General features: G+C 41.1%; 1 long non-coding RNA gene across 3 annotated transcripts; it reads right to left on the reverse strand.

Moving 5' to 3' along the window:
• Positions 1 to 1,431: 1,431 nt before the first annotated feature.
• Positions 1,432 to 21,912, reverse strand: LOC123781520 (uncharacterized). 3 transcript variants are annotated; one of them, XR_015722926.1, is made up of 10 exons: positions 21,600 to 21,912; positions 18,096 to 18,163; positions 11,567 to 11,643; positions 11,340 to 11,424; positions 10,933 to 11,019; positions 10,597 to 10,789; positions 8,687 to 8,740; positions 7,106 to 7,286; positions 6,219 to 6,274; positions 1,432 to 2,930 (listed from the first exon to the last, which is right to left on the reverse strand). It is a non-coding gene; the product is annotated as an uncharacterized LOC123781520 (long non-coding RNA). The 3 variants fall into 3 exon arrangements; XR_015722925.1 differs by having other exon boundaries at positions 10,597 to 11,019; XR_006776756.2 differs by having other exon boundaries at positions 10,597 to 11,424.
• Positions 21,913 to 23,415: the final 1,503 nt, after the last annotated feature.

The following is a 23,415-nucleotide window of genomic DNA, read 5'->3' on the forward strand; positions in this document are numbered from 1 at the left end:
AACTATAGCTTCAGCTGTGCTCCCTTCCTCCCTTCTTTGCCCTCCTAGAAAACAATTAAGGTGCCCGATCAAAGAATTCTCCTCACTTCCTGATGGCAGCAGTCAATCCAGAGCAAAAACCCTGCTTCCTTGAACTCTCCCTACAACTGCCAACATATTCCCGAATCTTCTAAACCCTTTCTCATCTCCCTTCTACTGAGATGCTCCTGTGGTTTCCACAGAGCATGTTCTCTCTCATTGCAACAAATGAATAAAAGCAACTGTGTTCTACTAAAAATGTGTTCCAGAAGGTTTTCGGATGGAGAGATTTGACAAATCTGTATGATGAGCATTCGGGAGGCAAAGGAAGGGTAGAAGGACACTCACCAGAAAAGACAGACACATGCAAAGGACACAGAGGTAAGTGTGCCGTAATTGAAATTCCTCCAGGTGTGTAGAAAAAGGGAGATTGGCCCGGAAAGAGGGAGAGAGAAACATTAGGAAGAGAGGACTTGAGAAGGTAGGCGCAGGTCACCATGGGACGCTGGAGGCTCCTGGTGGTGGCGTGGGGATAACTCACTCACGCATCGTTCATGCATTCGGTCAGTCAACAAGACTTTACCAGATCCCACCTATGGGCCAAGCACCAGGTGCAGGGTGTGCCGTGATCAACAAAGGAAACACACTCTTCCTGCTTCCTGGATCTCACAGATGGTGGGAGGAAGTGGAGGGAACATCCGTTACAGGTAATTGCAGAGATAACCATTGCCCTTGTTCACCGTGCTCTGGAGGAAAGGTCTTTAAGGCTAGCAGAGACAATACAGGGTGGGGAGACCACAGATGACATCCTTGAGTAAGCAGCTTTGGACTAAGATCTGGAGAACAGGTAAGATCTACCCAGGTGAAGGGATGATAGAGGAACAACCCAGACAGAGGGAAGGACATTAATGAAGGCCTTCTGATGGGAGAGGAGAGAAGCAGGAAAGCATGAAGTCAGTGACACTGGCATGGCAGCTGGGGTGGGATATCCTGCATAAGAGAACAGAGAGCTACACAGGGTCGTGATATGCAAAATATTATAGAACAGGCGTTGGCCAACAATAGCCTATGAGTCAAGGCCAGCCCATCAGGTGTGTTTCTCTGTACGCTCTCGTTGGACCACAGCTGCCTCTGTGGAGGGGGAGGGGACGGGGAGGGAGGGGAGGAGGAGGACGACAAAGAGAAGGATAGTTTACATAGTGTCCATGCGTGTTTGTTCTTTACCATAACTCTTGGAAACTTGTCACAGAGAAAGTATAGCCCAGGAAACGTAAAATATTTGTTATCTAGCCCCTTGGGGGAAAAAGTTTGCTGACCTCGGTTATATTCTATGCCAGGAGTTTTGTCTTTATTTATTTATTTATTTATTTTTAATGTGACTTTTCTCTCTCTCGCTCTCTCACATTTTTTTTTTTTTTGAGAGGGACAGCACATGAAAGGGAGGGAGAGGAGGGGCAGAGGGAGAGGGAAAGAGTCTTAAGCAGACTCTGCACTGAGCGGGGAGCCTGAAGTAGGGCTCGATCTCACGACCCCAAGAATATGACCTGAGCCCAAACCAATAGTCAGACGCTTAACAGACTAAGCCACCCAGGCGTTCCAGGAGTTTTGTCTTTATTAAAAAAGAAATAAAATGCCATCCATGGCATGGAAAAGATGTCCCTGGCCATAACATGCTGAGCTCATTGAACAGAGGCCAGAGAACATGCGGGCAGCCTCATTAGGAGGCAATGGCCATAGTTGAGGTGAGAGATGAGGTGTCTGAGACTCGGGTAGACGTGGTGGAGAGGAAGGGAAGGGTGATGAATTGGATCGTAAAATGGAGAAGAAGAAGGGTTAGGGAAGTTGTGGCCTGCACAACTAGAAAGAAGGAAATTTCAAAAGGGAACCAGTATTTTGATAATTTATTGCTACCCAAGAGAGAAGATTATGAGTTAAGTTTGAGTGTGTCAATTTTGAGGGGACTTTGTGATGCCCGAGAGAAGATACACATTACACTTCTAGAGCTTAAAGAAAGATACTAAGTACATGTGCAGGTAGGCCTATGGGTTATGAACGACTCAGAGCCAACCCAAGGAGATGAATGCGGATTAAAGTCCAGAACCAGGATTATTCTGATAATACTGGATTTGAGTCCATTGCAGGGCTTCCTGTCACTAGGATTTGACCTCCCTGGTCTAAGGTGGAGAAAATAGAGAATGGCAGACATCCCCTATAGGAGGGTACAAATGGACACTGAAGAGGGGCAGAAGGAAAGCATGTTCTACTTGAGAACAGAACAACCCAGGAGAAAAAGATCAACAGACAAGGTGCAGGGCTATTCATGGACAAGAACATCAATACGAATCCTCTCCGCCAATGGAGAAACCTGGCATTGATGAAGGCCACGTTCTCACGGAACTCACCAATCAGATAAGCTCCTCCTCCATCCAAAGGAGAAATGGTCAGGTAGAGAAAGGGATTAGAAGTGTTTATTTCAATACTGCTCTAAATTGGAGTTGAGACTGAATAGTGTTTTCCTTCTGGCAACGTGAGGGGCATGGATAAATGTTCCTTTTGATAAAAGACACCAAAATCATATAAAAGACAAGACATATATAAAGGGTTCACATTTCTTACATTCTAATTTTAGGAAAGAAGAAACTATTGAGCTTAATTTAGATCAAAGAAACACATTAATATAATTACATTTTAATAAGCAAAGCTAACAGAGTGGACATGAGGAGACACTAGTAAGAAATCTAAGGGGGCTTGGCCATTCCTAAGAACCAAGCATTCGAGGGTGAAAAACTTCTGTGCCTGAACTCTGAGCAGGAAGAAAGCCTAGATGTCTCCAGGATGTTCACCGTGGTGGACAGTCAACTTCATGTAGCTGACGTACTCGGACGGAGCTCATGAGGATTTTTTAATCACTCCTGCAAAACAAGTCCATTCTTTGTTACTCGTAATTCAATACAGAGCCACCATTAGGACTGGGTCTTGAGCTCGCTGGTTAGTCACTGACTGACTATATTTGCAGTGGGAAAATAATGGATGTCTTTGTCTTTTCAGCAAGTTCAAGGGCCTTTCATAGAAGTAACATTTTCTTCCCATAATAACGTCCATGGGGTGTTTCCTTTTATGGTTATAATTTTCGCCTCTTAAATGTTCATAAATTCAGAAGTACACATGGTTGTTTCCAAAACTGAAATATTCTAGAAGTAAACACAGTGTATACTTTAAGCCTCCTAGGAAGGCATGTCACCTGTTCTTTGTCTCTCTCTCCCCAGAGTATCAAGGTTAGCAGTTTTAACTGTGTGTACTTACCAAATGCTGTGCATGCGTTGACAGAATTTTCTTCATATAAATAGAATTCATGCTTATGTAGTATTACTCTTATTTCTATTGTTTTTATTATTATTAATTATCTTGCTGTCTGCAGAGATCTCCTCGAATAATCCCAAGGTAACACCGAGTACTGTCAGATGTTTTTAGTATTCAGAACCTAAAGGCACGTTTCTATAATGATTCTTAGAATAATATCGTGAGACTTGTGAAAAAACTATTTTAGATCCGCACCTAAACGATTGTTCAGATTTTACAGTATGGCCGCAGGAGAGACAACATAGTTTCATGGATAAATCAGTGGACTGAAGTGAGTCCCTAAACTAACTCAGCTCATCCTTTGATCACTCTGTGATTAAATGTACTTATTTGTAAACCGGAATATTTGAGTTCAGATTATTTTGAATACTCGGCTGGCCCTAGAATTGTGTATGTGTGCAGTATTGAAATGCCCAGTTTTAGTGAGGAACTTGCATTTGGCAAGTATCTGCATTCAATACTTTAGGTAAACTGAGGGACAAAACTATGTTACCTGCTATCCATGTCAGGTACTGACTGAAAGATAATTTCTGGTTTCCCCTTGAATTGTTATTTCTAACAATAAACATTCTCCAAAAGTACTGCTGCCATTTTAGATATCCACATCTTTAAAACAGAGAAATAAGAATCTGGTAGAAATTAAACAATTAGTGGCCAGAGGAATAGAATGGAGGAAACTAAAATGCAATTTTCTTTTTAGGGCGAAGAAGGAATTTCTCTTTAGTTGTGGGAAAGACATGCAGGAGATAAAAAAGAATAGAAAAATTCATGGGAACTGAGTATGGAGAACAAACCATCTGGGCACCAACTATGGAATTGTGGTCATTCAGGCTCCTGGAAATGACTGCTGCGCCCCCCTTGTGGTCAGTGTAGGAAGCTACGTCCTGACAGAGCAAAGCCTTTCATCCTAGACACAAGATGCTTTCCTATCTACCTGGATTACAGTGACAGGCTGCTTTCAAGGGGAAAATAAAAGACATACTCAAGTGGATGCTTCAAGTATGATTCTATCTCAGGCACAGGCTCAACGTCACCAAGAGAAAAGTGCAGTTTAATCTGGAAGCTATAGGTGATCAATTCCCATTAATTGCATAGGAACCTAAACGTTAAAAGAAATATTAAAAAAAAAAAATGTTGCACCTCTGTATGGTATCACTACCTATTCTCTTACTCTATTTTTCTTCATATAATTTATTACTATCTGACATCGTATGATTATGTATGTGTTCGTGTGTTTGCTGTACCCCCACTGGCTGCAAATTGCATAGGGTAGGGACTCTTTGCTTGTGCTCGCTGCTGTATCCTTAACTTCTAAGAGAACGGTGGAGAGTTGATAAATGTTTGTTGATATTATAAATAAATCTATATTGGAAGTCAAGAGACTTGAGTCAAGGAGAGCAATGAAGTGTTTATCAAGATGATAAAACTTGATGTTGAAGAGAGGAGAGAAAGAGAAAAGAGACATTCACTATTTTGAAGAGTGAACAAGACTTGGTAACTCAGGGAGTGTGGCCGTAGTCAGAGAAGGAGGAGGCTGCTGGGAGTGTTACAGTTGGAAAGTACGTTTTGGCTCGATAACAGGTGAAGCTCTTGGCAGTGAGAGTGGCTGAGGGACAGTTAGAGATCTCTGATTATGGGCCGGGAGGCAGGCCAGCCTTGCCAACTTAGCTTTATGGCAGATGTGATAACTGAGCTGTGGGCTTAGATGCGATTTCTGTGGGATGAACTCTAGATGCAGGGAGGAAGCAAACAGAGGGCTAAACCTTAGAGAGAGAGAGAGCACGAGTAGGAGGAGGGGAAGAGGGAGAAGCAGGCTCCCTAAGCCTGAGGCAGGACTCGATCCCAGGACCCCCAGATCATGACCTGAGTAGAAGGCAGCTGCTTAACCGGCTGAGCCACCCAGGCCCCCCGACACACACTTTTCTAGTCACCACAGCGAACTGCAAATGAGGAAGGAATATAAGTTCAGAAAGGACAGGTGGATTACTCAGCTAGGACCATGCTCTGTTTCCTCTTCTTTGTGCTTTGACATTAGAAATTTTGTATTTCTTTTTGATGCCAGCCTGTCTACCACCTGACCACGACTGGACAGGCTCCTTGATCACATCTGCATGTTCCCCACTAGTTGGTATGCCTTGGAGTATGGGGGACACACTCTCTTCCCTGCTACTGGGGCCGGTCGGGTCAGAGCCCATGCTATGTGTGTTAGTGTGTTTCCAGAATGGTTTGCAAGCCACTCACATGGTATCTCCAAGTAACATTAAGTGTTGTATCATTAACAATCAGAACAACACAAATAATAGTATAATAGGTAAAAACACGTAAATAAGTATAGTAAGGATAGACATGGACATGATAAGAAAGCATGACTCGTAAAAGCGTGATTTAAAAATTAAGGCAGATTTAGACATGTTTAACTTAATGAAATGACACGTGCTCATTGTAAACAAGTTTAATCAGTACAGCAAAGTATGAAGAAGTAAATATTTTCTGCAATTCTTGTATGATCAGATAAGACTATGCTTTCAGATATCTTATGAATATGTGTGTGTGCTTGGTTTTGTATGTATAATTTTAGAGATGACTTCTTCCTATGCATGTGGTGTGCTTATCTTGTTTTGCACTAAGCAATATGGCATAGACATCTTCCATGGTTATAAATACTGAGTTCCTACTATACCTTCTAGGGATGCAAAGTACTCCTCATATAAAATGTTACACTGAACAAAATTTAGGTGATTTCACAATTTTCACTGTCATAATGTTACGATTAGCCTCTCCGTGCACACATTTTAAGTCCTTGGCTGATCATCTCTTTATGACAAATCCAAAGAAATTACCTGTCTGGGCCCAAGGATAGAAGTGTAAAGTTGTAGTATACAACCATAAGCCACTCCTAGAAGGGGAGAAATGTGTTATTAGCTACTTTAACTGCTTTGCCAAACTTCATACACAAATACTTGTGATATGTGATCTCTAAGCCCACTTCGATTTTTCTGTGATTTATTATTGAATAGTTATTGGGTTTTAATGAACAAAGTGAGGCTCTCCTCAGACTACATGGTCCTTTCCGCTGATGACACCCAGTTGTCTAACACGGGCATCAATGACAACTGCCTTTGAGAGCCACAATCATCAACTGACCTCAGGGGTCCCTGATAGGGGTACAGTAGTCTACCAGTAAACTGCAAATATTTGCTCAATTAGGGCATGTCAGATCCTGACCGAGATTGTAGGCTAATAGAATGATTTGTGGACTCCTTAGTTCCTGATCGTAGACTCGGTCAGCTTAAGATACCCTTCAGAAGATGTCTGCACTGCTAATATGCTATGCATATCCCTCCAAGAAGGCGTCATTCCAAGGAGTCCAGACTGGGCATTAAAATAAAAGCATAAATATGCTTCCTTTTCCCATATCTGGTAGCCCCCAAGTGGTTATCATGAAGTTAATCTTTCATCATTCCCTGTGCTGATTCTTACCAGTAAGGAAATGGTTGGATCTCGGCAGGAGCTAAGAAACATAGGCAGAAAACTTCTACTATTCTTCATCCACAGATGGTTACCTTCAGCTCTCCCACCAAACTCCATTTCATTTCTCAAAATGGGTAGCAAATCGGTTTTATTCTATATTATATGCATACCTGGCAAAGAGATTTAAGCTACTTCTCTGAGAAGGGGCCAATGTAGGTGGCCCGTATTTGAGACTTCTTGGATACCTCCTACTCACTGTCAAGAACCGGGCTGTGGTGCGCCTGGGTGGCTCAGTCGTTAAGTGTCTGCCTTCGGCACAGGGTGTGGTCCCGGAGTCCTGGGATCGAGCCCCACATCGGGCTCCTCCGCTGGGAGCCTGCTTCTTTCTCTCCCACTCCCTCTGCTTGTGTTCCCTCTCTCGCTGCCTGTCTCTCTCTCTGTCAAATAAATAAATAAAATCTTAAAAAAAAAAAAAAAAAGAACAGGGCTGTGTGTCTACATAGGAGGGTATCGATGTGTGTGGTGGCGGGGTGGGCTCCGGCACACGAGGGTATAATCAGATAGAGGGGTGATGTTAAAAAGTAATGTAAGTCTTCTGTAACGATACAGACCTTTGTGTTTGTAGAATTGTGGCTTTTAGGGTTATAATTTTGATAAGACAAAAAGAGAAGCATCAAACAAAGCTTCTAGTTTTTTAAGGAGGAAGTGGCAAGCCTTTTTAATAGAACTTTCTCTAGAAAATGTCTTCCTATTTTAAACTTCGAACGCAAGATGCATCATCCTCCTGCTATTGTACGAGTCCAGACCTCTGTAGCAGAGCTGACTCCAGGGAACAATCCATTTATAAAATTGCTGAATTCCCTACAAGGCCGGGACTGGCCAGAAGATGTCATGCAGCTGGTCACAAATTCCAGTATAGTTGTTTTCATTTGGGTTCCCAGGAAACAGGTTCTGAACAGCAATCTCGACATAGAAGTCTTGTTGAGGAGGGCTTCCAGAAGATACATTTGCAAGGAAGCGAGGAAAGCAGATTTGGGCAGAAAGGGAACAATGTGGGTACAGCTGTGACCAACATCTTTGGATCCTCCGGGGAGTGACTGGGGCAGGAATGAGCCTTTGCAGCTGTCCTGCAGGGGGTCAAAGCATGGGGCCTCTGCTTCTCTACCTCAGCCAATCGCTAACTGCAGCCCCCTGGAAAAGAGGGACGCCAAGAGCGAGGGAATTTCCTGAAATCAAGGGCCTCATTTCGGAAAATGATCTTTGTAAATGTAATTAGGTTAAGGATCTCAAGTTGAGATCTGAGCCCTGAATCCAATGACACTTGTCCTTTTAAGAGCCACATGGAAGAGAAACCGAGGAAAGAGAAGGCTATGTAAAGACAGAGACAGAGGTGATGCAGGCAAGAGCAGAGAAGGACCCGGAGCCACCAGAAGCTGGGAGAGGCAAAGTAGGGTTCCCTCTTACAACCTTTAGAGGGAGCTGGGTCTGCTCACAGACTCCTGGTCTCCAGGCTCTGCATTGGTAACTTTCTGCTCTTGTAAACCATCAAGTTCCTGGTAAGTTGCGACAGCATCCCCAGGAAACTCACACACAATCCCAGGCTGCCTAGAGTGAAGATGGAGCCCCCACCCCACGAGCTAATTTGGAGGAGTAGCCCTCGTGATCCTAAGTGATCATCTCTCGCATTATGAAGTCACATCCCTAAAGATGACTGTAGGCCGTAGTTAGCAGTAGAAGCGTCAGGTTTCAGCCAGTAGGAGGCGCTATCACCAGAGGCCAGGGGCAGAGACACTAGAGCTATACTAATTGGGTTCAACTCTCTTTTTCCACCGCCTACCTGCTGTTCGCTTGAGCAAATTTTGCAGCTTCTCTGTGCCTCCGAATTTATCATCTGTCAAAACAGAGAAAAAAATAGTTCTGTCTGATCTTCGCTATAAGAAATAACTGGAATAATTATATAAAGCACTTTAAAATGCCTATTTCTTGTAAGCTCACAACACGTATTAAGTGCCACAATTATTTTAAGATTTTCTTCTTAACCAATGGGACTCTAAGGTAATTCTCATTATCCTCTCCTAGCAAACCTTTTAATTAACAGGTTGTCAAGCAATTATTTTCAATTGTCTATAATACGGGTACTTGCACAAGGAATTTGATATGGGTCCAGAATGTCTATATATGAATCCAATGTGGGCTTAATTATATTAGAGAAGGTGATGCTTCATGGGGAAACGTTAGGAGTAAAAATATTTTGCTTTGTTTTTTAAGTAGCTAAGTATGACGCGATTAAATGCTAATTAGCACAACTTCTGCCGGTGGGTCAGAAAATCCCTATGGTTGGAGGTCCGTCAGATTTTTTGGCCCTATGTCTTCTAGACTTTAGGTATTTGGGAATCTATGATATTTTGTGAATATGAAATATGTAGCTCAGAGCCTGAAGGTTACTCTTGAGGGAATATGTCAGGTTTCCCATTCCATTTGGAGGCTTGCTGTCTACCCTGTGTGAGAAAGTAGTGGCTACCATTGATCATTCTTGGACATTCTTATTAAAAGCTGACCTTGAAAAAAAAAGTGATCTTGAAACCTCTAATATTTACTCAGCCCCAATTGCAAAGCTTTAAGGAAAAAAAAAAATCTCTATTATGGATTAAGTCACAGACATCTTGGCAGAAAGATGTCCCCAAACCACAGGTTGTTTGCCTGGTCACAAGTAGAAAAAGGAGCCTTTAGGTAGAAAAACTGGTGTTTATCCAGGTTGGGGAAAAGTGCCCAGACACAGGAATATTTTCTCAAGCCAAAGTTATGAATATCATATTCATAAGGTAACTGTTCTAGCCATGGAAATACAGGTCTGTCTGGTTGAAGACCCCCAAGGGCCCACCCAACCCACCTGAGAGAGAGAACCTAAATTTTCTGGATTTTTATTTCATTCATCTTCCCACCCCTATGCTCACGCATTTTCCTGGTTTCCAGAAACTCACAACAAAGCAATACCTCTGTCCTCGTCTTTTTTCCACGCCTGCCCCTTGCCTCTCTGCTACAGGGCTTTCAACTGACCCTGCTTGTCACCAGCAATTTAGAAATGATTAGTCTTTCCATCTTCTCTGTCCTGCCCTGCTTTGTTCCAAGGCTAATTTCCATCCTACCCTCTTCATCACAGCCCATTGTTCCAGATGTGATGTCTCTCCCATCACTCACGCTGAATTCTCCCAGCTGCCCAGGCCCAAGTCTGGCTACAGAGGCCTCCCATCCCTCCCTCCAGCTCCCAAATGCCCTAAACCAGCTCTGGACCCCTCTCTGCACAGATCCAAGGTCCACCCCTCACTCTCTCTTCCTGGAACGTTCTCCCCCAGCCTTTCCCCAGGCCTGCTGTTGCTGCTGTGAACAGACTGTTCCTGTTTCCTAGGATACACAGGGCTTTCCCCCAAACCTTCTCTGTCTTTTGATTCCTCTGCCAGATTCCGCACACTGAGGGGCAAGATTTCTGGGCAAAGGCAAGCCTTCCGAACTTCATTGTAATTTGGCTGAATGGATTTGTTGGTCTCCTTAGCAAGTTGTTTTCCCCTACAAGAGGTCCTCAACCTAGAATGCCCTTTCGTCACATTGAGAAGCTTTTTAAAATACATTCTCCCAGACGTGTGGGATGTGGACATTGCTATGGTTTAACAGTTCCCAAGGGAGGTCTAGCGTGCAGGCCTAGGCTTGAAAGTCAGTACAGAAACTTCAACCCACACATGCTCATCTCACCTGGCTCTTCTCTAAGGAGGTTAGAGTTCACCTTGAACTTCTGATGGCGTAGCAGCCCACCTGTAGGATGCTTCACAGCCCCGTCCTCAGCCTCAGTTCACCGCAAAACAACAGGAACAGAATGTGCCTTCAGAGCTTTCCAAGAAAGTTGCAGGGAGAGTTGGCAATGCATCTGGTAAACCTCCAAAGAAGACTTAATAAAAGAAATTAGAAGGGCCGAGGCTGAAAAGGAATTCAGGGTGATGACATAACAGTTACATTTTTCGATAAACTGTGAACTGCTCTGGAAACTCTGGCAAAATAACAGTGCTGGGCAGTTTACTGTGTGCGTCACACCTGAGTTTCTGCCCCCTCTTCCCTTCTAGGTTTGATTGCTGGAGGCTGGAGCTGGACTTCGAAGTCTTCTAGTCTGAAGGGACCATTCTACAGATGAGAAAAATGAGGCCAAGAGAGATGATCATAATTTAGCGTAAGATTCACAGCTACATAGGGAAAGAGGGAGGCAGGAAACAGTCATCTTTCTGAGAGTCCCACGTTCCTCCAGCCACACCCACTTCTTAATATTTAGTAGTCTCCTTTGGAAATGCGGCTGATAACTGGCAATGTAAAAATTGGTGGTTTGGTGAATGCCCAAGAGAAACTGAATTTTGTAAACAAGCAAGTGCTAGAGGTAATTGGTGATTCATTATTAAACTCAAAAACTGTGGGAAATACACGGGAAAAATGACTCTCTCGCTCCAAACCTCTCTGTAGCAGGATGATGCATTATCTCAGAGGTATGAATTGGAAAAGACGGTGCAACGCAATGAAGATCTCACTGTTTTCTTTCTGAACAGAGACAAGAAGGAAGTTTTGCAAACTGTAGCTGTTGCATTGATTAGGGACTCAGTGTTTCCTTTTCAGTTTAAATGCACATTCAGGTGCTTCACTCCCACCTCCACACCCAATAAAAACAAAGCTGATCTCTTACTTTTAATTCCATCCAGTTCATTCCTTAGGAAACAGTGCCAAGCGAGCTGGAGTAGTTAGCCACATTTTACCTGTGAACTTGGAAAGATGAAATAATCAGGTAAGATAGGTGATAAAGAATTTGTTTGCATATTTAGAGTGGGAGCTTTGAGATAAACATCTCTTTGATGCTTGGTGCATCTTTGTTTAATAGAACATAAATGTACTGGTTTTTACCACCTTATCACTCTCCTCTAAACTGGAAGACAAATTCCTTGCTGTTTGCAAGAATGTTTCTTAATTTATTAGGGCACTTTATTTATTTATTTATTTATTTATTTATTTATTTATTTATTTATTTATTTATCAGAGAGAGCGCACAAGCAGGGGAAGCAGCAGGCAGAGGGAAAAGCAGACCACCCGCTGAGCAAGGAACCCAAGGCGGCACTCGATCCCAGGACACTGGGATCATGACCTGAGCCCATGGCAGATGTTTAACCTACTGAGCCACCCAGGCGTCCCATAAGGCCCCCCCTTTTTTTAAAGTCTAGAAGAAATCAAGTGTTGACCAACTCAAAAATCGAAAAGAAATGGGTACTTACACTGGCCAATGAGTATACTGCCCACTGATGTTATTTGTCTCAGTAATTTGAGAGGTGTCAACATTTTAGCTGCATCCTTTCCAGGGAGATGATGTTTTGTACTCTATCTATAATTACCATAAAATGCAATAAGTAATAAGAAATATTCTGCCATGTATGAAACTTTTCCTTTGTTAGGACCTTTGTTAGGACCCTCTTGGTTCCAAGTAACAGAAACCACTGCTAGCTAGTTTAAGCAGGAATGAATTCAATCCAAGGAAAAGGTCTCCTGAGGGTATTGGAGGCAGTGGACGTAGGGTCATGAGGCCATTTGTTTTTCAGACCTGCTTTCAGTTTCTCGGGGCCTCCCAGTGGGTGAAAGGTGCCCAAATCATATCTTTGGACTTAGAGTTTCTAGATCTGGCTGCCCAAAGAGAAGTTGAGCTTTCACAGTCCCAGTTCCCTATTCTTAAGGGAAGTTCATCTTTGGTCAGTAGCCCAGTCTTGATCCAATCACTCATGTCTATGTGACAGGTTGTGGAGCAGAAAGATAGCTCCAGATAGCTTGTTACAAGCAGGCTGGGGAGTCGAAAGACAAGCTAGACCAGCAACCAATTAGATAGCATCCACTAAATGCCTTATAATTCACCAATTAATAATTTAATTTGATTCTCAAACAATGACACATTGCTCCATACGAAATTCTCTCTAGCACTTTCCACTTTATAATCTTATTTTTTGTTAATCTCGTTTCCTTGTTCTAGTGAAAATTTTTTTTATATTTTTCGTGCCTGACATGGTGGGGGCGGTTCGATAAGTATTTGTTCAAAGAAAGTACAGCTAACTCTGCGATGTGGGGTACTTAGATGAGAAAACCGAGATGCACTGAGGTTCAGTGACAAGACGAAGGTCCTCTAGCTAATGACTCAGCTTATTCTATAGCCTCAATCCCTTTCCCAACCACCAGACTGCCTTCTACTCTGAGCTGTCTGTGTCCTCTTCTTCTGTCCATCATGTCACTGGCTGATGCGGAAGGGTTTGGGCTCGTCATCAGAACTGAGATAAAGGTACAGTGCATTTTACAAGAATTTGATTTTGTTCCCTTAGTTCATCAGTTAAAAATAACTTTCAACTAACTACAAAGACTCTGTACTCTTCTTCTAAATGTTTAAAGAGACAAAGACTACTTAGTCTATGCCTAGGATGGCAAAAATAAGGTTCACCTTTTAATGTTTTTAGTGCTTTATTCCTGAAAAAGATATCCAAGGGACATGGCCATCACTCCTGGAGAGGTGGCTGCTTGTCACATAAATTTGGTGATGGTTTTGTTTTTGTAAGAGTACTAGAGAGCAAGGGGAGAAAGCACGTGTCTCCTGCTGGATCATGGGCCTTCCCCATCATAGGGAACCTTCTGCAGCAAGGAAACGATCCTTACTTTACATTCATGGAAATGTGAAAGAAATACGAAGATGTCTTTCTCACCAAACTTGGCCTGGTGCCTGTCTCGGTAGTGAATGGATTGGAAATGCTGATGTGAGTACTACCTCAAGGATGGAGAGCGTTTTGCAGGCCGACCAAACAGCATACGTTTTCTTTCCTGGCAGAAGGCCAGAGTCTTTCATTTGCAATTATGGTGAGAGTTGGAAGCTTTATTAGAAAGTTGTCTCTAATGCTTTATGAACATTTACTAAAGCAGAAGAAAAATCCTCCACTGCCTTTGCTTATTTGAGGATCACGTCATCAAGAAGTTTCTGAGCCAGTAAGTCTTTGCAGCATTGACTTCCAAGAATGGCAGCTGTGACCCCAGAGGTGTTATCACATGTGTGGTGGCCAATGTTGTCTGTGTCCTTTGCTCTAGGCAAGAGATACGACCACCGTGATGGAGTTTCTTAGAATAGACAGAATGAATGATCACTTACTCTAGACCTCCAGGGAAGCTATCCTGCTGATTCGTACCATGTTTCCATTGCCTTTCGCTATGAATTATAAATGCATCCTAGGAGCTTTATCAGGGTCCGAATCGGTCTATTGTACTACATGATCATCTAGCTACACTTGAGAACGTAAGGATTTAAATTCATACCAGGACAGGGTTTTGGTGAGAAGTAAATGATAATGGTGAGATGCAGTAAGTACCCAGAAAATTATCTATATTCTTCTACGAAAATTTTGCCATAGTGAGCCTTACTCTAACTATGAGCGAATGTGAGGTTTGGTCAGCGAGATAATAGGGCAGTATTACTTAGTTCTCATGTAGGGAGCCTAAGAAGAGCTCTGAATTCTTTGAAGCATCAGAAATTCCCCCCGTTGGGTGGATAAGACACATACTTGAATTATGAATCTGTAATTGACTGATAAATGATGACCAACATGGAGATGGGTTTCTTGGAGAAATGAATCAGTGATTTAGTTTCTCCCATTTTACATTTGAAACCATGAGGTCTCAGGCTTAAAAGTATCAGCCTTTTTCAGAAGGTGATGTGAATAGTTACAAAGATTATTCTATAGGAAGCTTTCAAATTACCCTCATACCCTACTTGAGTTCCCTGACTACATAGAAATACATTTTGAGATCATAACACATGTAGAAAGTTCTCCAGGTGGCTGAAGTGGACGTTTTTTATGAACCAGTGAAATATTTTTGGCCCAATCTGGTGGTCCACAGTAGAGTAAAATTTCTTTTTAAATGTGTGTTAGAAAGAATCCTAGTTCTCAGGGTCCAATTTGCTGAGATGAGGATATCAGGGGAAAAAAGAACATAAAAAGGTAGATAATTCAGCAAATGAAGAAAAGAACGGACAGAAAAATAATAAATAAAAGAAGCAGCATAAAACAATCTGTTTCTAGGTACCGGCCAGAATTCTAGATCAGGTACAGTAGGCAAAAGAATTTCTAAAGTTCATAAATTTTTCTCCTATCCCTGGTATACTTCGGTCCATCTCTTTCTGCATGGCAGTAACAGTAAAATCCTTCCAGTAGATTCAGAAGCCTCTTATTATAATTCACTGTCCAGCAGTTTCTCTATAATAAACTAACTTCTAATTTTTAAAAGCGTGCTTCCAGACATAAGTACTTTTTTTTTATTATTGATTGAAAGAAACCACCAGGAGAAAATTAAGTTTGGCAACTTTTCTATTCTACACTCTTAAGATTGAGTGTTACCATTGACAAGCAAAATTGGTTGCCGGTTTAAAATGATATACTTCTATTCCTTCTATTCCTAAGCGAATTAGGTTTATTCAGCTTGTCTGGTGTTATTGCTCTTCTTGCACGAGATGCATGTGTGATGTGAAATGCAGCCGGAAATGAATGGTCATGCTCAGGTTTGACTCCTCAGGATCCTAGCTGAGCCATTCCTGATGCTCCGATTAATGCACGCCTCAACAAACATGCCACCATCCAAAGGCCACCTGAAAGGATGTTGAAACTGCAAGCACCACGAATGACCTCTTTGGAGCTGGCAGGTAGGAGTACTTGTCAATATGAACGGCAGATAAAAGTTAGCTGCGATATTTTGTTAACCATTGTTCACAGTTCAGAGTCCTCTTTCAATATTGGCCATTGCAGAGAGTTGGTCTCACTCTGTATAAACAATCTGATGTTCTGCCCTTTTGTCAAGTCATTCAGAAAACTCTTGTTTTCATCTCAGAAGCAGAGACTTGAGTTAACATAGTCCTTCGTTCTGCACATTAACATTGTTCATGCAATGCCTGCCTGTGTTTTCTAGTTGGTTTATTACTTTCTATCCCCACAGCTCATTCCTAGGACCTTCCCCAACTCGTTGGCATTTATTCTTAATCTTTTTAAAAAAGTGTTGTTTTTGTTTGTTTTATGCATTCTTATAAAACCAGCTTCATACTGCCATGTATTACCATGTATTCTTATATTATCATGAACTTTAATTTATGAAAATACCCTTGCTATTTACATCTCAATCCATTTCTAACTTTTCCATGAAACCCTATGTTTTGGGGGTGCCTGGGTGGGTCAGTCATTAAGAGTCTGCCTTCAGCTCAGGTCATGATCCCAGGGTCCTGGGATTGAGCCCCGCATTGGGCTCCCTGCTCAGCGGGAAGCCTGCTTCTCCCTCTGCCACTCCCCCTCCTTGTGTTCCCTCTCTTGCTGTCTCTCTGTCAAATAAATAAATAACATCTTAAAAAAAAAAAAAAGAAAGAAACCCTATATTTTGAAGACCCAAGTATGATTGCCAGGTGTATTTCTAATTTGTTGCTTCTAATGGTTGCATAATACTCCATGGTGTGCACCCCCCACATTTTACCCACCTGCTATCTTGGGGATGGACACCTGCGTTGCTTGCACTTTCAACCTACACAGATAATACTGATATTGAAATCCATTTCTTCCTTTCTTCTTTGTACCGTATTTATTGGCAGTTGGGTTTATTTTTTCCTGGAATCTATGCATTTGTGTTCCTGAATATTCTTTGCCAACAGAACCATTTGTTTTGATGTGCATTATTTTTCCTCATGCAAATAGATTCGCTCTCCTCCACACACCTATATATATATATTTATTATTTATTATTTTGATCTTGATTTAAATTTGATGGGTCTGCTGGTTATTTATTACATAAATGTGATCATGCTGTACTTGTCATTTTTTTCTTCCAGCTATCTGATGCTAAATATTAATGTTAGCATTTGTGAGGACATTTTTTAAAAGTCTGCACACCGCTGAATACTATAAGCTGGGTGTGTGTGGGTGTGACTAACACTTCAAGTGGGTTTTATTTTCGTCTTGATTCGATGAGATATCCGAATATGTTTCAGAAATACACAATACTGCCAAGATCCTGAGGTAATCAACAAATACAAAATTATGGCGGATGACAAAAATGACTAGAATGTGAAATGCCAAATACAGAACACCATCAGATGCGCACAACACAGTTCAAAACGATTTGGATAAAATGTGTGCAAAACAAAGAGTATTCAGCATAATGTATTACTGTATAAAGCATTTACTCCCTCAACCAACATATCTTATGGAATTTGCATTTTGAATTCAAATAAGAGTAATAATGAAAATTAATAAATCATTAAGTTCCACGTGCTTGCTACCTCGCTAATGATATGAAATAGAATACTTTCTTAGAAGAGAATAGCAGGCTCTAAATCACATATTTCAGTGGATAAAACTTGCAAGCACACTGTTTCATCAGATCTACTGTGTTATTAGTATCTATATTTCTGTATTTGACTTTTCAAATTGATGACAGGGATCACTTGATTTCCCTTTGGGTAGAGTCGGGCTCTCGCATGAGCTCTTTACTATGAGCTCAAGTTTTAGCTACTCTCCCAAGATAAGTAATAGGTTGCCTTGTACATGATATAAAAAGCAAAATGCACACTGATCAAAATATAAATGCTGTTATTTATCCAGATAGTTGTAGTCTTGGATATGGTGGTCAAGGCTCTACAGTGTGCAACGGCAGTGTTTCTCACGCAGTATTCATGGCTTGTTCTTTTCTCTTTTGCTAGAGAATGGAGTCACTCTATTCTGCATGGAAGTCCACATTTTCACACCATACTGTACTCTAATATAGATGACATGGTCAGCAAGTTTGTTTGGGGAACTTACTTTTAGGATAATTTCTTGCAGTATGAGATCATATTAGAAATTTCACGAGCTAGAAACAGTAGAAGCTATCACCTCACCAGAAGAGATCACTCTATTCAAAAGATGCAGAAATAGGTGTGATAAGGGAAGCTTGGGAGGAATTGAAGCCTGCCCTACAACTGTGTCCGGGTGTATTTCTCGTGCATGTTGTGATGCCAGTTGTGTACGGAGCAAACAAAGGGTTAAGTTCCAAAGCTATGGAGCCTCAGAATTGAATTCAGGCATTGGCTTTGTCCCTTGTGTGACCCTGGAAAAATACTGAACCATCTCCACATCTCTTCTCTAAAGTGAGGTTAATTACAGCCTCCCCACCCCCCACCCCCCAGATACCAGTGCAAAGAAGTGGTCAATATCCATATCTTCATCCTCATCCGTGTGGTCATCATTGTCATGAAAACCTGGAAATAAAATATATTGATGCTGAACCTCATTTTTGCTACCGGCTTTTGTAAGATTTAGTAGAAAACACAAATAACATTATTAATTTGGATATTATGTCCTCACAGAGGTGAATCTACAATTCGAGCAGTCTAGAAATTTTAATTTTTAATGTGGCATTTCTAAGTGTCAGGTTTCCAAGAACTGATCCCATTCTTTGATGTCCTGTTAAAGTTACCCTTGAGAAAAAGATGAGGTCTGACGTATAGTTACTTGCTTTGGTCTTCAACAATGAAAAAAACATCTAGCTGATGTATAGATCATCTCAAAAATGAATATACCCTGCTTAAAGGGTGAATTTGAAACCATTAAAAGGACAAATTAGTATTAACAAAACCTAATATAATCAGACCCTCATATTGTGCTCATACAAACTCACGGCTTTTGGAGCCAGGTAAGTTCAAGTTCAAGTCCTGGCTCTAGGTCTTCTGAGTTGTCACAGTGAGCAAGGCCTATAATGTCCTTGAGGCCAAGTTTTCTCTTCAGTAAAACAAGCATAATTATATATACCTTGTAATTCTGTATTATGCATTAGAGAAAAAAACTATATAAATAGCCTACAAGAGATAAACATTCAAAGGCTACTTGTGATTATAATTATTATTGCTACACACATCATAGCCATCATTATCATAATAATATGTAATAGTGTTTATTTTGTAGTAAAATATTTCCAATATTTTTACTTGTTTGATAAGTAATGACTATACTTTTTTAATTATTTTATTTTTAATTGTTATAAACACATAATACAAAATTACGATCTTAAACATGGTAAAGTGTACAGCTCAGTAGTGATAAATATATTCACATTATTGTACAACAGATCTCTAGAACCTCTTCTTTTGAATCTCTCCATTTCACACAATTCAAGCTAAAAAATGAAATTCTCAGGGCTTTTTCTCTTTGCGTCTTTAAACAGGGAAGGAGTAGGACTGTCCTTCACTCCAGGAAGCTGCTGTAATTGGCACAGCAGGTGTGTAGAGCTCTCAGCCAGTGTGTCCTCCGACCACAAGCTGAGCAGAGTCAAGGCCTGACAGTGAGCCCCACAGCCCCTCCTTTGGCGTCGGTAGCTGCTCTCCATACTCACACACAAGGCTCTCTGCCCACCGTGATCCCTTTGTTTCAGATCACCTTTCTGGATGAAACAAATTTCATCTTTAACCAGGAATATATATGTAGATAGAGAAACCCTATAACTAATGAATTTCTATATTGAACTCTTCTTTAGAGTAAGTAGTCACTTTTATATTTTAACACTGGTTACATCAAATTTTACATGCTAGGTTTCCATAAGATAGGAGTGTGTGGTTTTTGTTTTTTGGTTTTTTTTAATGTAGAATAGAATTTGAGCAGTCGATCCCACAGAGGGTGTGTAGACAGGAATATACCGAGATAGGGAAGTGATTATGCATGGGAGGAGGTAATCCTTCCAAAAACTAGATCTATCTATTGTGTGTTTGGCTTTCCCCTTTGTTGCGTTTTGAGGGCACCCAATGAATCATGTCCATATTATTTGCCGAAGATCAGTACTGGCTGCAGGATGAACACAGATCGGTCAAGATTCAAATATCAGCATTTTCATCATCAGAGCTAGCTTGCACACTATATCCTAGAGCCAGAGCAAGTAGGCTTGCCCATTCTTCCACCTGAATTAGACATACTTGTCCACTGAGTCTCCCCTGGAAGCATAAAACCTGCTCCTCTAAGCACAGTCCATTCGTGATTATAGATGAAATGTTCCTTCTCTATAGAAAGAACCCAGAAGTGGCTAAGCCCAATGGGTCCAGTGCCTTTCCTCAAACCCATCAAAATGCTTTTCTTCTGAGAAGAGAGCGTGAGGGCCATCCAGGATGTCAGGGAGCGCCAGATGGAAACAAGGAGATCTAGTCTAATTCACATATAATCGTAGAGGTATAAGGGGGAAAAATGTACAGTCTGCATAAAGAAGTCTGAGTATGGGACTAAACAATAGGATATTTGTTCTAGAGGCAACTTAGAGATCACCCAACACAACCAACATCATTTCACAGGTAGAAAATGAAATCATAGAGCAGGTATGGCATTTTCCCAACATCTCAGCACGAGCAGTATCTAGAGTTCAGATTTCACAGTATCAATTCCACTGGTCATCCTACCCAGTGCTAGAAGATGTTATGTGTTGTTTTCCTAATCTATTCATAAAAGCCAAAAACACATGGGGTACACAGAAAGTGCTTTATAATTTTCTTAATAGTGCCCTGATATAATTTGGCTTATCTGCTTATGGCCAACTCTGCCATAGAAACATTGAGATAATTTTCCACTGAGATTTCAGCTCCCAGCAATGCCTTGAATATACTACCTGTTCAATATGCTTAATAAATACAAGAAAAAGAATAAATTACTAATTTCACTACAGTTGGAAGATATATCAATTAATGAAAGAACGAAGATTCACACAGATGTCATATCATTATTACAGTAAGAAAAAGACATTAAAAATAGTCTGGGAGGCAGTTTAGGGATGGGTTGTTTGAATTTATGGGATGTCTTGTGATGCTGTATTTTGCTTTCCTGTAGTACCACAGACGACACCACTAGGAATGGCTATTTCATTCCCAGGAAAACTTGCACCTTTGTTAATGTGTATCAAGTATATCATGATGAACCAGTCACCAAAATTATGTCTTGGGGTAACATTTTTTTCATTGTTTGTTTACTATTTATTAATCTGGGAAAGATTTACATTCTTCCTAACCAAATTTCATTCCTTCTGTTTCTCTTGAAAGAAACTGGAGAGAAATTCAGTGTTCTCCCCTCACTGATAACGGGAAAGATGAAATCTTAATATAAATTCATTCAGGGCAATCCAATTCCAAAAGTGGGCTCCCTGGGAGAGGTGCAAACCAAAGATGTCGTGGGCTCATTCTCCGCATGGGTGTGGCCAAGTGATGTTGGAAATGTAGTCTGAAATCCCCCACGGGAATGTGTCACTATGCACGTATTTTTTTCCTCTCTGATTTTATTTGCTTTTTTGTCCACCCCAGTACCTAGATCAATGCCTGGTACATAGTGGGCCCTCAATAAATATTTGTGAATAAAATGCTGCTAGAGGCTCAGCCCTATCAAGTATTAACAGGCAGGCTGAGCTGAAGGTGCCTCACACACTGTAAGTAAGGATGAAGAAGGGATCTTGGTGGCGGGTGGGGTGGGGATAATGAGCTCCGCAGCTAATATTCCTGGACCCCTTGTGTGCTGGGCACCAAATCCTGAAGTACCTCCCATGACTCTCAACAATCACCCCATTAGGTCGGACTATCATCATCCCGATTTTGCAGATGAAGAAACTTTCAACCAAGCTAAACAAATTGCTTAAGATCACCGTGTTCAGCAGGTAGTAGAAGCAGGACTCACATTTAGGTGCTTAAATCTTGTTTCACGGAAAGCAGATGCTCCATGTGGTCCGGGCTCGATGTTTCTAGTAAACTGGTGGAGACTGCATCCTTAGGCACCCAGTGGGCTCTATGTACAGCTTCTCCATCTTCATCCAAGACCTCATCTTATTAATGTCTCCTGCTCCAGGCTGGTAGGGAGGCAGGTGATTCTATTCTGTGCACCTGACCACATCTTCACCATCTATCAAAACAGTGGAACCCAGTGCATGGGCTGTCCCACTGCAAAACTTACCATCACCAAGAGCGATACCTCCATTTGCTAGACCCGGCGATCGAACTGAATACAACGAAGCATTTTTAAGCTGAGTATAAAAAGAAATAGAGTCAGTATAAATTTAATGGCATTTATTCTCAGTGAGTACAAGCTCGAGTATCCCAAGGGTTCTGGGATCTCAAGCACTTGTGACTATATTGAATATTAAGTCATGTTCAAACAAATGGAGCTAACACAGGTGTTGATAAAGAAATGCTATTTGCATGAAGGCACTTGTTGAAGCCGAATAAGTATGTAATTCCAGACTTGATATTAATGGAGAAATTATTCATGTTTAATCTAAAACAGAGGTCACAAACTCAAGCACCCACTGAGCAGTGGAAAATACCAAAAATGAGAGAATTGTACTCGTTGAAGCACTGGAGAGAGGTCATCTGTTCTGTCTAATACAGCCCAGTAAACTGCTGACAAGCAGGCCATTGTTCCTATGTTGTCCCCTCTTTTCATTATGAAACAGAACCTGGAAATGCAGCTTTTCATGTGGAATCTTCTGATTTTTAAGCATCAGCAACAATGAATTACATTGAAAAGATTGTGAGAGGAAAATGAAATTTACTGGAGGACTGAGTATGACTTGTAGGTCTCCAGGTGGCATTGGGTGCAAAGAGAAACGTTTTTTTTTTCCTAGACAGAGGGGTGACATCTATAACACAAAGAAGCCCATTACTTTGTAGAGTCAAGTGGGTCCCCAATGATGGCCTAGGATGTATTAGGAAACATGCTGGCACCCGTCATCATAGATAAGCCAAATACGGTGCCCGTTAACAAAAGGTGGAGGGAAAAGAGAGAACCAGAAGCACAACAATTTGGGGGCCGTGGGGAACCCCATAATCAGGGTTGCTTTCTGGAACCCTGGATCCTCTCTGTGAGGATGTAGGAAGGCCACTTCCTAAACATGTTTGCAACACAGTGAGAGGTGTGGCTCAAAGTCTCATCATTCTGGCTCATTTTGCTTAAAGCAAAGGAAATTGAGAAGATTACTTTTCATTTATACCACAATTCTGGAATATTCTTGTGAGAATTTTGTGGAAGTTTTGACATAACATTTTTAAAAATTGAAATAAGTATTCAAATATTTTATTCACTAATGACTCAGAAGTCGTTTTAGTGAATATTAAGTATAAATATACTAAATCTTTGTAGTAACTAAACTTGTCAATAAACTAAAAGAAAAAATGACTTTTATATCCATAATAATTATGTAGGTATAATTATGTCCCCATAATTACATATATACATATGACACATGTATATAATATGTATATACATATTGTGTGTTTGTGTATGTAAAATCTATAACAGATATGCCAAACTTGAACAAAACGTTTCATGCAAGACAAAATTATCGTGAAGTTGGCAGCAAAGGCAAAAGTGATAAAATGACTTCCTTCTAAAATTTTACTTTTGTCTATCTTATGCAGAACTATTTGGGATAATCCCAACTTATTTAGACCGCAGAGATTTCTAAACGAAAACAGGAAATGAAAGTCTTGAGGACGAA

Source organism: Ursus americanus, chromosome 34, assembly GCF_024610735.1.
Source record: "Ursus americanus isolate L20-20 chromosome 34, mUrsAme1.1.p, whole genome shotgun sequence".
In the NCBI taxonomy this organism is placed as follows: Eukaryota; Metazoa; Chordata; class Mammalia; order Carnivora; family Ursidae; genus Ursus; species Ursus americanus.